The sequence below is a fragment of the Mus musculus genome, chromosome 13, assembly GCF_000001635.26.
Source record: "Mus musculus strain C57BL/6J chromosome 13, GRCm38.p6 C57BL/6J".
Taxonomy (NCBI): Eukaryota; Metazoa; Chordata; class Mammalia; order Rodentia; family Muridae; genus Mus; species Mus musculus.
In genome coordinates, this window is record NC_000079.6 from 102,541,029 (window position 1) to 102,553,801 (window position 12,773).

At 41.6% G+C, this 12,773-nt stretch overlaps 1 long non-coding RNA gene across 3 annotated transcripts in view; it reads right to left on the reverse strand.

Moving 5' to 3' along the window:
- Positions 1 to 4,705: 4,705 nt before the first annotated feature.
- The window catches only part of Gm29927, a 46,615-nt gene continuing 38,547 nt past the window's right edge, over positions 4,706 to 12,773 (reverse strand). For all 3 annotated transcript variants that reach the window (XR_382841.2, XR_873884.1, XR_873883.1), the window contains 2 exons: positions 11,229 to 11,366; positions 4,706 to 5,852 (listed from right to left, as the gene is read on the reverse strand). This is a non-coding gene — a long non-coding RNA (predicted gene, 29927). The remainder of the gene's footprint in view (positions 5,853 to 11,228; positions 11,367 to 12,773) is intronic.

Here is a 12,773-nt window from a genome sequence, read left to right on the forward strand (position 1 = left end):
CAGGTTAAGAACCACAGCTTTAACTGAAGTAAACATTTTATTAATATTAATTCTTATCCATGAACATATAATACCTTTCCACTTACTCGAGCCTTCACTTTATTTCAGTAATATTATGATGTTTTCAGCATACAACGAGGTCTCTTTCCCGTTTATGTTTATTCCTAAATATTTCGTTTCTTTATTTTTTATTATTTATAAATAATAAGTTAATAAAATATATTATTTATATATCTTTATTATTGATATTTAAATTTTACTTTTCAGACAACTTGTCATTTGTACATACAAATGCTACTAATTTGCATGATGGCTATATATTTTACAATTTGTATGTGAAACCAAAAATATTTTTAATTAATTTAGTGTATATGTGTGTGTCTGTGTGTGTGTGTGTCTGTGTGTGTGTGTGTCTGTGTGTGTGTGTGTGTGTGTGTGTGTGTACATGTGCATAAGCTTATGTGTACTACATGCATGCAGGAACCCAAGAAGACCAGAAGAAAGCTTTGGATATCCTGGAACTAGAGATTCCAACAGCTATTGAGTTGCCATGTGGGTGCCAAGAACTTAACCTGGGTTCTCTGCAAGTGCAGAGTCTTAGTTAAGGTTTCCGATGCGGTGGTCAAACACCATCATCCAATCCACTTGAGAAGGAAAGGATTTACTTCATCTTGCAACTGTCAGGTCAGACTTCATCACTGAGGGAAATCAGGTCAGGAACCCAAGGCAGAAAGCTAGAGGCAGGAAGTGATGTAAAAGTCATGAAGGAAGGCTGCTTACTGGCTTGCTCCTTGTGGCTTGCTCAGCCTTCTTTTTTATACAACTCAAGACCATCTGAGTTGCCGGTCTCTCCCACACCAATCATTAACAACAACAACAATGCCTCACAGATCTGCCTAAAGACCAGACTTATGGAAACTTTTTCTCAGTTGAGAATACTTCTTCCCAGATAACTCAAGCATGTGTCAAGTTAACATAAAAACTGAGCACCACGCGTAGTAAGCACTCTAAACCACTGAGCCATCTTTCTAGCCTCTCAACAGGGTGTGTGTGTGTGTGTGTGTGTGTGAATTTTTAGGATGTTCTTCATATAAGTCATGTCATTTGCAATAAAGGTGATTGCATGTCTCCCTTTCAGGTTTGGATGCCTCTCCTGTATTCTCCTTCACTGGCTGCTGTGACTAGTACTTCCAGTGCCGTGCTGCTATAAACAAAAGTAGTAAGGTGGGAATGTCTGCCTTGTATCAGATATTGAACTCAGAAAAAAGGGAGAACGAATGGTGGGGACAGTCAGGAAGAGATCCCTGCATAGGGAGTTATTGTAAGGGTCCAAGAGCCTGTAGTGTAAGCCTGCTGCCTCCTGAGTAAAATCTGAAGATGGGCAATGAACAACCGTGGCTTATATTACATTGTACATATTCAATAGATCCAAACTCTATCTACTTAAGAAAAATCTAGAGTACCCAAGATTTCTGTAAGCTATTGTCTTCATGTTCTGCCATATTTCCTTGCACTCATGTGTTATAGATCAATCTTATTGTCTCATTTGACACACGTGTCCTCATTTCTTCTACCCCTGTGTATCCACAGCTAATGTTTCATGCTTTATTCTCTGTTTTACCTTTTTTTTTTTTCTATTTCACTTGACATAAAGTCTTCCAGCTATGTCATGTTGTGGTCAAATGTCAAGTTCTCTTTCTTTATGGGATAAATAATATTCCATTCTATCTTTGTATGTATTATATCTTTATTCATTCCTCTGTTAAAGATGTTCTTTAGGTTATTTTCATATGCCTAGTGTGAAAAATGCTGTAAAGTTTTAGTTATTCATTGATTATGATGTTAGCTGTAGGATTTTTATAAATGGACCTTATTATGCTCCCTCAAGAAATGTCAGCAAGAAAATATTCTGAATCAGGTCAATTTTTTTTTTGTATCATCTAAGATGATTATCTCGTTTTGAGTTTTATCCTACTGATATAGTACATTGCATTGATTGATTTGCATGATTTAAAAGCAGCCTTTCATGCCAAAGATAATTCTTGCTGCTTGTGGTGTGTGAGCCTTTTAATTTATTGTTGAACTTGGCTTGCTACTAATTCTGTTTAGGATTTTTACATCAGTGTTTATTAGAGATGTTGATCTGTAGTTTTCTTCTGTTGTGATGTCATTGTCTGGCTTGAGTACCACAGTCATGCTTCCCTTATGTGATGCATTTACGAGTATTCCTTCAGCTTTAATTTATTTTAATATTGGTGATTCTTTGAAATATCTGCTAGATATTCTTTGCAATACCTGGTAGCTATGATGCCAAGCGGTCCTGGCTTTTTCTTTGTTGGTATATATTTAATTACTTCTTCACATTCTTTATCGTTAATGGCTTGCTCAAGCTGTTTCTTCCTGATTCAATCTCGGTAGGTTATGATTTTCTGGGATGCCATCCATTTCCTCTAATTTATCCAATTCGTTGGCATATAGTTATTTGTAATATTCCTTATGATTCCTTTTAGTTATCTGTTGTAATGTCTTTACTTTTGCTTCTGATTTTACTGGGTCCTCTCTTTAGTTCTTACTTTGCATACCTTTAGTTTTATTTTTAAAAAACTACAACAACAACAACAAAAAAACCCTCTTGGTTTAACTTTTTAATAATTCTTTCATTCTCTTTGTTCCGGCATTAATGATTCCCTTCTTTCTGCTAACTTCGGACCGAATGGGTTCTCTTCATCTCTGCTCCTTGGGTTAAACATTTGGTCCCTTTATTATTACTTTTCTCCCTTACTGTTTTACAGATAAGTGTTTTTAGTATAAAATCACCTCAGGGTTGCTTTTGCTGCACTTTGTAAGTTTTGACGTGTTCTATTTCTATTGCCTTTTGTCTCGAAATATTGGGTGCCCCCCCCCCTTGGAGCCTTGGTACTTTGAGAACATATCTTATCATTTTAGAATATTTGTGAATTCTCCAGGATTCCCTTCTGCTATTGAGTCCTTGTTCCATACATTTCCCCAATGACCCCCAATCAGGTGACGGGGATTCCCTCCCTGTTCTATAGACTTTAACCCTGAGACTAAGGCACACCAGTGGATTGAGGGAAAATGGAATCCTTCATAGCCCCGATGCCCAGGGAGCATCAGTATAGGTATATTCAGGGACCCAGAATCACTAGAGTCACAGCTCAGGTGTCAGGAGAGAGGGTACCATGAAGTGTTTTCTTTGGATCCTGGAGTGTGAAACACAGTACCTCTGGGAGAGGTACTATGATATTAAGGTTCATGAAGATATGCATGGCATTTCCTTGTACCTCAAGGGCTGCCACAGCAGCCCCACCAAAGGGGCTCATACAGCTATCTCATAGTACAAGTACTTCTGGCATACAGAAAGCAAGGCATCATGTGAGCCAGGATATTGAGGTTTTGACTGGCCCCTCCTACAGAGTTCCAGTTCCTGGAAGTACAACCACCAGGCTTGTGCTCACTCACAGATTGTCACAACTGCTCTGCCTGCACAGTGCTTCACTGGGGACAGTTTGCTATGTGGGCTGAGATGCAAACATCAGGGTTGCTTCCCAATACAAAGCTCTACTCCCTTGGAGCAAGGGCACAAATTAGTTCAGGCTGCCGCAGATGGCATCTCCCCTGTGGACCGGAATGAGAAAGCTCAGTAATAGAGGCAACTGGGATGGGAATGGTATGCCTCCTAGGAGGTGTGTTGTAATGCCGTCACTCAGCCTGTGAGTGATGTATTCCCATGTGTGTAAACAAGACAGCAAAGGCTGAGTAGTGACATACTATAGTAGCCAGTGGCCTCTGCAGCAGGACATGGTCTCCTGTGGCTCCCATTCAAAACAGAATAGTTAAATAGAAGCTTGGGCCACAGGGATTGGGGCACAATGAAGCATCCTCTCTGGGAGTAGTGTGAACCCTAAGCAGCTTTCTAAGCTTGGCCCAGAGCCATAGAGAACAATGAGCTGATCAGTAATGATGACTGCAGCTATCTGTGGTGGTGATGGGGTTTTCTTGCTCAGCTTTTTCTACGAAGAAAGTCCCTCTTGGTTTGAGCTGATGTCACTTGGATGTGGGATAGCTGCAGTACGATGTACCCTTCCTTTCTTTCTGTGTCTAGCTTTCTGTGCCCCACGCAGGTTTTTCTCCTCTTCAGTCACTGTGATCAAGTGTAATTGTTCGTTTGTTGCTTGGGTCTTTTTCTATGTAGAAAGGTGGAGATTAGACACGTCCTGTTGACCATCATCCTAAATCCACAGAACTCCTCCATCTCTATTCCCTTCAAATCCCAATCACCTCAGACTCCTGTGAGCCCTCTTTCTCCCATTATTCCTCTAAGCAAACATGGTACATGGTTCAGGGACATTGGTGTCACCTGGGAGCTTATTAACAACTCAGAATCTCAACACATGCACACACAAACACACACTCACATATCATATGCACACACACACACAGTTACCATGAATACACACTCACACATCACAGACACACACACTCACAGGTAACACGAATACACATACACATATGCGCACATACAGCATACACATACACGCATACACAAACACATACACACATCAGCACACCACTTACACACATACTCATACACACCACACATAGACAGACGCACATCCCCTGCATACACATACAGACACACACATTATATACCACACAAACACACACACACACACAAACTCAACATGCACATGTACACACCAGACACATCACACCACACACATACACACACATATACATACACACACACACCACTATTGAATAAGGATTTGCATTTCAACAAGATCCTCAGGTATGCAAGATAAAGCCCAGAAACAGAGTTGTGCCTGCGCTGGAGCCCAAGCCTTCTGGACAAATACACACTGGCCTCAGAGGCTATCACCAATCAACTCAGCAAACACAAACTGGAATCAGCTGCTGGATATACACGGGCTCGGCAACCCTGTGAGAGGGATCTGAGAACGTGTAATTGATTTACAACATCATCTGGCTCTAAGCCGCTGAAAGCCAACTTGTCTCCCTCTGAATTGATGTAATTACCAACATGAGAGAAAACAGGTCCTTTCCTCGGGTCAAGTAACCTTGTTATTTATCAACCCGTGCTAGCTGGGCTTGTGATTAGCAATTTATCCTGGGTAGGTAGCTATTGACTGACCCAACTGGGCTCCTGTTTTTCATTCTCTTCCCACTGGCAATGATTACTAGTTCTCAAGATGATGAAGATGGAGATGTGGCTGTGCATATGTGCACTTTGTGCTTTTCTGGGTCCTATTTTCTCACCCTTCTTATCGACAGAGGATGACCGCTCCTCACAACAGTAAGCGAAAGCACGCTGGCACTGCCGGGCGTTGCCTTGAACCGTTCCTAGCACTGTTAATTGGCTATCCCGTGAGCTAGAAACAAGATTGTTTCAAAAGCCATGTTAGAATCCCTTCTGTTACACAGAGATCACATGCCTGCCTCCTTCGTTTGCCGTATACTGTAAGCCAGTCCCAGGCAGCAGATGCTGTCACCAGCTCAGAAGTCATGTTCAGAGGGTTTGTGACACAGCTATTTCTTGGAACTTTGAGTGTATCCATATAAAATAATTCCTTCCGTGGTTCCCAAGCTAGATCCCACAAGTGGGAGATCATCCTCTTACCAGAACACTAATTAACTGTGGGCAAACTAAATGAAATCCAAATGGGTTTGTAGCTGGTCCTTACAGTAGGGTTTAAATCAAATGGATGATAATACAACTCTGAGCTATGTCCATTTTAAAGACTGTTGAAGGTAAATGTCGTTATTTCTTCATGGTGGTTTTTCCAGTTTAGACTTCTACTTTTTTTTAAATCCTGGAGAAAAAAAAAAAGACACATAGGGATGCTTTAATTCTTGTAATTGTTTTCCACAGATACAACCATTCTCTGGCTCACAGGTAATAAAAGAAGGGGAAGGAAAGAGAAATGAGACGTTTAGAGAGAGAAAAAAAATGAAGAAAATTGAATGTGGCTTCAAGCCTAGTAACTCTCCTGAGGTAGAAGGTAGTTAAGAATTGTGCTGAATGGGAATGGAGGCTTGCTTAAAGCAGATTCCCAGATATATGGCTGCAGACTAGAAGGTCCACCGTTTAGTTACCACGTGTTCCCTGACGCAATGATTTTCTAGTGTAGTGATTTTTCCCTCCTAGGGCGCATTTTGCTTTACAGAACTAGTGAGAGTTATTTCTGGCATCTGAGGAACAAGAGTCAGAAATCGTGCTTAAAATGCTACATGAGACTGCATATGTATTCCCCTTAGCATCCCGGTCTCACCTCAGGCTCTCCTGTCCTCTATTCTGTCCCAGCCTCCTCGAGGCTGCTGATTGCGGCTGCAGATGCATATGTGGGTGCTTCCCCACCAGGCTGTTTCCCAGTGGTTCTTGCACTTGCTGCATCCCATGCCTTTCTCTCAGATGCAAGTGCCTCGCCCCTTCATGTTCATCAGTGTTTACTCAGATAGCATCCTTGCTGTTGGACCTTCACTAACCTTCCTATGTAAAATGGAACCTGCACCATGCCTCCCCTGTCCTAGCCTTGTTTACTGCTTCATTTTTCTTCATAACACTGAAGACCTTCGGACAGAGTGTGCATTTGAGTTATTGCTTTTTATTACAGGGGTTCATTAAAATGAAGCCTTTGTTACAACAGTACTTTTTATCTGTTCACTCACTGTTAATCCTTAGCACCTACAGAAAGCCTAATATGCTAGATGCTTCACACATATTTCTGGATGAATCAAACCACCAAGAAAAAGTACAAGAGAAAATATAGTTGAAAATTAAGTCATATCAAATCAAAAATATATGTGACAAAAGATTTATAAAGAATGAATTTCTTATCCCAATATCTGACTTGAGAGTTGGCTAAGTAGTTAAGAATGCATCCTGCTTTTTCAGAGGACCTGGGGTCCATTACCAGCAAAATCCTGTGTCTCCAGCTCCAGGAAATTTGACACTCACTGTTTTCCTTTGTAGACAATTATACTTGTGTGCACAAGCCCACTCACAGACACACACACAAACACATAATTAAAAACAAAGTAAATTTTTAAAAATGTAAAACCTAGATATATGTTACAGCCTTTATTTCTGTTCCTGTGATAAAACACCGTGACCAAGGATATTTACAGAAAGAAGGGTTTATTTAGGCTTCTACTTCCAGATAGATGAGAGTCCAAGGCAGGCAGCATAGAAGCAAGCAACAGGCATGACAGCAAGAAGAGGGAGCTGAGAGCTCACGTCTTGAATAGTAAGCATTGAAAACAAGAAGTGGTGCAGGACAGTAAACACTCAAAGCCTTTCCCCAGTGAATTATATTTCCTCCCTCAAAACCACACCTTCTAAACCTCCCCCCTAAAAAAAAAAATGTGCGAACAGCAGGGGGTCAAGCATTCAAATAGCAGAGCCCTTGCAGCAGCCTGTTCTATTGAAACCTTTGCAGTGTCCTTTAGAAAAGCTCTTACATTGTCAAAGGTTTGTAAGTACAGGAGAGGAACGTACTGAATGCACGCCAGCAGAGTGTCTAACATCTCTGTATGGGAGAGCGCTGAGTTCTGGATAACTGTGGCCCACTCTATTAGCGATAATTAATGATACGACAGTGGGAACTTCACAATCTATCAAGAAGGAAGAGCTCAGGTTAAGAGGTCTCTTAGAGGAATACTTGTTTGTGTGTCTCTACCAGAAGAGATGTTTGATAGGTTCATTGCCTTAATTTTGGTGGTAGCAACGCAAGCGCTTACATCTTCAAGCTCATGAAATTGCACACATTGAATATGTGCGACTCTTTTTCTTTTTATCAGTTATACCACTATAATGCTGTTGTGGAAGAAAAAAGAAGAGACGTATGTTGACTTTATAGACACAACTCTGTGGAAACATTAGTAAAAAACAATGTATCTTTAGTAGTTTACTGCATGAATAAAGCCTTTGTTGGGAGAAGCAAGAAGGAGGAGGCACTTCAATCAACCTGAGCATCCTTCTCTAAATTCTGGCTCAGTGTCAAACCAAAAATTAGGAATGAAGTGAGTTGTGATCTCATACATGACTAGAAAAGAAAAAAATGGCCCTCCAGAGCCCAGGAGTTTCTCTGATTAGGATACAGCCACAGAGTTTTGGCTCCTCCTGGCCAGTTCTTGACAGCCTAGAGCTTCACATTTCTCCAAATGAGAGCTGTTGAGTCCTATAAGTGATTGTAAATGACGGACAGAAAAAAAGTCTTCAAGTCTGGCAGAGAAGCATGCTCTGATTAATAAGTCAACAAGGAGTGCTCAATAACTTGCTGTGCCAGTTGATTGGTTCATTGATTGATTGATTGATTGATTGATTGACTTGAGACAGGGTATTGCTATGTAGCTAGCTCTACATGTCCTGGAAAAAGTTCCAGGGAACTTTTACATAGATCAGCTGGCCTGGGAATTGCAGCAATATTCCTACTTTGGCCTGCCACGTGTTGGGGTTAAACGTGTGTGTCATCATACCCAGACCCTAGTTATACTGATTCTCAAACATATCTATCTTTCAGTCTTACATCTTATTTAAATGTATTTTGTGGGACTAAAGAGATGGTTCAGTGGCTAAGAGTACTCATTGCTCTTCCAAGGGACGCAAGTTCAGTTTCCAGCACTAAAGTTAGGTGGATCACAATAACCTCTAATTCCAGAGAATCATAATCCTTCCTGGAGCTGCAACAGGTATCTACACATAGCTGGCACACACACACACGCACACGCACACTCACACGCACACGCACACGCACACACACACACATGTGCACTCACATAGAATAAAGCAATTAACATATAGGTGCTTATCAATCAGTGCCTCCTCTAACTATAGCCTTTAGCCATGTGTTGAGGAGACCACTGAAGGTCACAGTCACTCAACCACCTAGTTCAGGAGGCACCATAAACTTAGGGCCTCATACAAACCAGAACTTCACTCAGAATCCTTATAGGAAATAAGGATTCTGCCACATGTGGAAAACCACAGCTATGAATAGCTCTGCGGCACTTGTGCAGAAAAGATGTACAGCATTAAGGACTTCCCAGAAAAAAAGTAGAATCCCAGATGATAGAGGCCTAGACAGATGGGAGTGTCAGAATGGTGTTTCAAGGATGAAATGATGCTCAGTAGTCCAAAACAAAGACAAGCCTTCTAAGAGACAGGAGGAAAGCCTTCCCGTCAGCCTTGAAGATGTGACAACAGATAGGTGCCAAGGCCCCAGAGGACAGTGGTAGCTATTGTCTTTAGCGAGGGTGTTGCATTCCAGAGTGCTCTAAGTGGGAACAGATATATGATAGCCAGTTTACTTTGTAAGGTGGAAAAACAGGCCTGATTTGAACACTGTCAGGGACTACAAATGGAAACCCACACACCATATGCCTAAATCATAAACCAAACAAGCTAACTAGTCAACAAAATATGTTCTCTTCTCCCATCTTACTAATAGATCTTCTCATCATCTGAAAGTTGAGCTTCCAAGCTAAAATTTCTCCCAGACTGAATAAGGGATCTAGAAAAATCAACCCAGGGCTCTGGTTCTGGCCACCCTCATTTTTTCAATGGTCAGTGTCAGTCTACACCTCTGTCCTATGTGTGTCGCTTAGCTTTTTGCAACTTGACACAAACCTAGACGTATCCAAGAAGAAGGAATCTCAACTTAGAAATTACCTCCATCATTGGCCTATAGACAAATCTACAGAGCATTTTCTTGATTAGTGTTTGCTATGGGAAGGCCCAGCCCCTTGTGTGTAGTGCCACCCCTGGGCAGGTGGTCCAGGATTGTATAAAAAAGCAGGCTGAGCAAGCCAAATAGTAGGCCAAATTAATTATAGATAGATATATAGATAACAGTTATAATTATATAGATATAGATATAAATATAGATATAATAACTATATTAGTTAGAATACAACTATTTTACCTAGGAAGAAATAATAACTACAGAAAACACTTTAAAGCATGGGGATTTTTTTTTTCATGATTAAGAGCTCTAAATCATGGCTGGTCATCAGTTCAGTTGGTAGAGTACACACAAAAAGCCCTAAATTCAATGCCCCTACACTGTGTAAAATTGAATGTGTTATTAGCATTTCTTCTAGACTCCACCCAGCATTTACCTAGCTTGCTATAAAATGACTGTTTGGCCTCTCTCCCTCTCCCCTTCCCTCTCCTCTCCCTCCCCCTCCCCCTCTCCCTCTCCCTCCCCCTCCCTCTCCCCTCCTCCTCCCCCTCCTCCTCCTCCCAATGGCTCTCCCCCTCCTCCTCCCAATGCCCCTCCCCCTCCTCCTCCCCTTCCCTCTCCCTCTCCCTCTCACCCCTCCCAATGCCCCTTCTCCTCTCCTCCTCCTCCTTCTCCTCCTCTCTTCCCCCCTCCACTCACCTCTCCTCCCCTCTGGCCTTTCTCTCTCTCTGGCCTCTTCACTTCTTTCTCTCTCCTCTCTTTCTGTCCTTCCCTGTCTGCCTTCCCATTCCCCGAATGAGCTTCACTTTATTCTAGACCTGTTGTGTGACTGGTACTTCAGCATGGACCTGCCGAGGCACCACGCTTCCTGTTCATCATGGAATGGCATTACAAAACATATCCGTACATATAGTCCCAGAACAGCAACGATAGAGGCAAGTAGATCAGAAGTTCAAGGTACATAGCAAGTTTGATCACTGTCCTGAAAGGAGGACGGGGTGTGGGCAAGGTATATTAGTGAGGGAATGGAGAAAGGTTTATGTAATAAGGCCCTATATACTTTTCTTCCCTGGACCTTTTAACAAATAAAACCTGGTACATGGCAAGACCTAGGTCTTGTGCTATTTTCCCATCAAAAGCCAGGAGTTTCTGTAAATAATAACTCATCTGTTGAGTTTAATTCAAACTTCCTATGTCCCATGAGTGGATTCAGGTGATAACCTACACTTACAAAACCTTTCATTTGGGGCCACCATTGTTGAATGCATACGGTTTGTCTGCTGGGGAGGTCATATAGACACACTTCCCCAGAGTATGACTGCCTCTGTATTCTATATGAAAATTCTTAAGTTTGCCACATGAGTTTTATGTATTCCATTTTTTTCTATCTTAGTCAGTTTAAAATTGTAAGCATACTTCAGTAAGTTCTCATTCTCCCCTTCTGAGCTTTATTTTCTTTGAAATTCACACAGACACAACTTCATGTTCCAAAGAGCCATGGCTTACCTATCTCTCTGGAATCTGGTTGATTTTGACAATGACATCTGGTTTCTTAGTGATCTCCTGAGAAAGTTCAGTCCACCATTCTGGATCCCGACAGCTGCAGAACTTCCTTTTATCGGGTGAATGTGGACCAAGATGGAGCTGGAAGACAGACATTGAATATGATAATTTTACTAAGTTTCTAACTTAGAAAAGTGTTAGATTCACAGAAAAGTTGCAAAAGTAGAATCTCCATATACTCTTCGCCTCGTTTTTAGCTTGTTAATATTACCACAGTGTAATTGTGAATGTTAACAAACCAACATCGATATACAGTGCTACTCAATAAACTCCAGATTCTGTGTACATATCAGTTTTTACACGAATGTCCTTTTTCTGCCCCAGCACTGACTTCAGGGTACACAATGTGTTTGCTCTTCGTGTCTCCTTAGCCTCTGGAATATGATTCTAAGTCTCTCCTCAGTTTATAAGACAATGAAAGTCTTTCGGTCACATAAGGAAGAATGACTCCAAGTAGTTTAAAGAGCTGAACATGAGATCTGAGCCTGTGAAGTGGCTAAAAGAAAAGAAAAACAAAGCTCCATGACATTTGTCTGAGAGTTATTTAAATAAGATTGTCTAAGTGTGGGGAATGAAAGCTACACACACACACACACACACACACACACACACATACACACATGCACACACAATACCACCACCTCCTAGCCCCCTCCCACAAGATTTCATGAAACTGAAAGTTTTCTTCATAGCAAAGGAGACAATTAACAGAGCACCAAAGCATCTTACAGAGAATAGGACCTTACTCAGTCATCCTTATAACAAGGAACTCAATATATACAAGGAGCTCAAGCTACTCAACAACAGGAAAACAAATAACCATAGCTATTTAAAAGTGAGCAGAACACCTGAATAAACACTTCTCAAAGGAAGATATACAACTGCCCAGCCATGATGGGCTGTCACCCACAACATGTTAGGTTGGTTATTATAAAAATGATGAGAGATAACAAGAGTTGGCAAGGAAGTGGAGGAACAGGAACACCTGTGCACCGTGGGTGGCGTCGTAAGTGAGCGCAGACAGTTTGGGAAACAGTTCAGGGTTTCCTCACAAAATAATTAAAACCAAATTACCATACAACTCAGCCATTTCACTTCTGGGTATCTATTTGTCTTAGCTCTCCATCACCACAACAGAATGCCCAGTGTGCGCATGTTGAAAGAGGTTTATTCTGCTTCCGGTTGGCGATGATGGAAGCCCGCAAACCAGGTGATTGCAATGCTTCAGACTTCCTGAGGTTCTGTTGACAGGTGGCCTCATGATGGAAGTTTGTGGGGGTGTGGGTGAGAGAGGAAAGCCAGGAAGCAGGCTTTCCATTGTGAGAACTAAATCAGTCCATGAGATGAGACTACCATTTGCTCCTTCCAAAAACAGCATCCCAGGGACTTCACTTTATAAAGGGTTCCATCACCTACACGCTGGTACACAAAGAACCAAGCTTCCAGAAACATGAGTCTGTGGGAGACAAACCAAATTCCAGTCCTAAT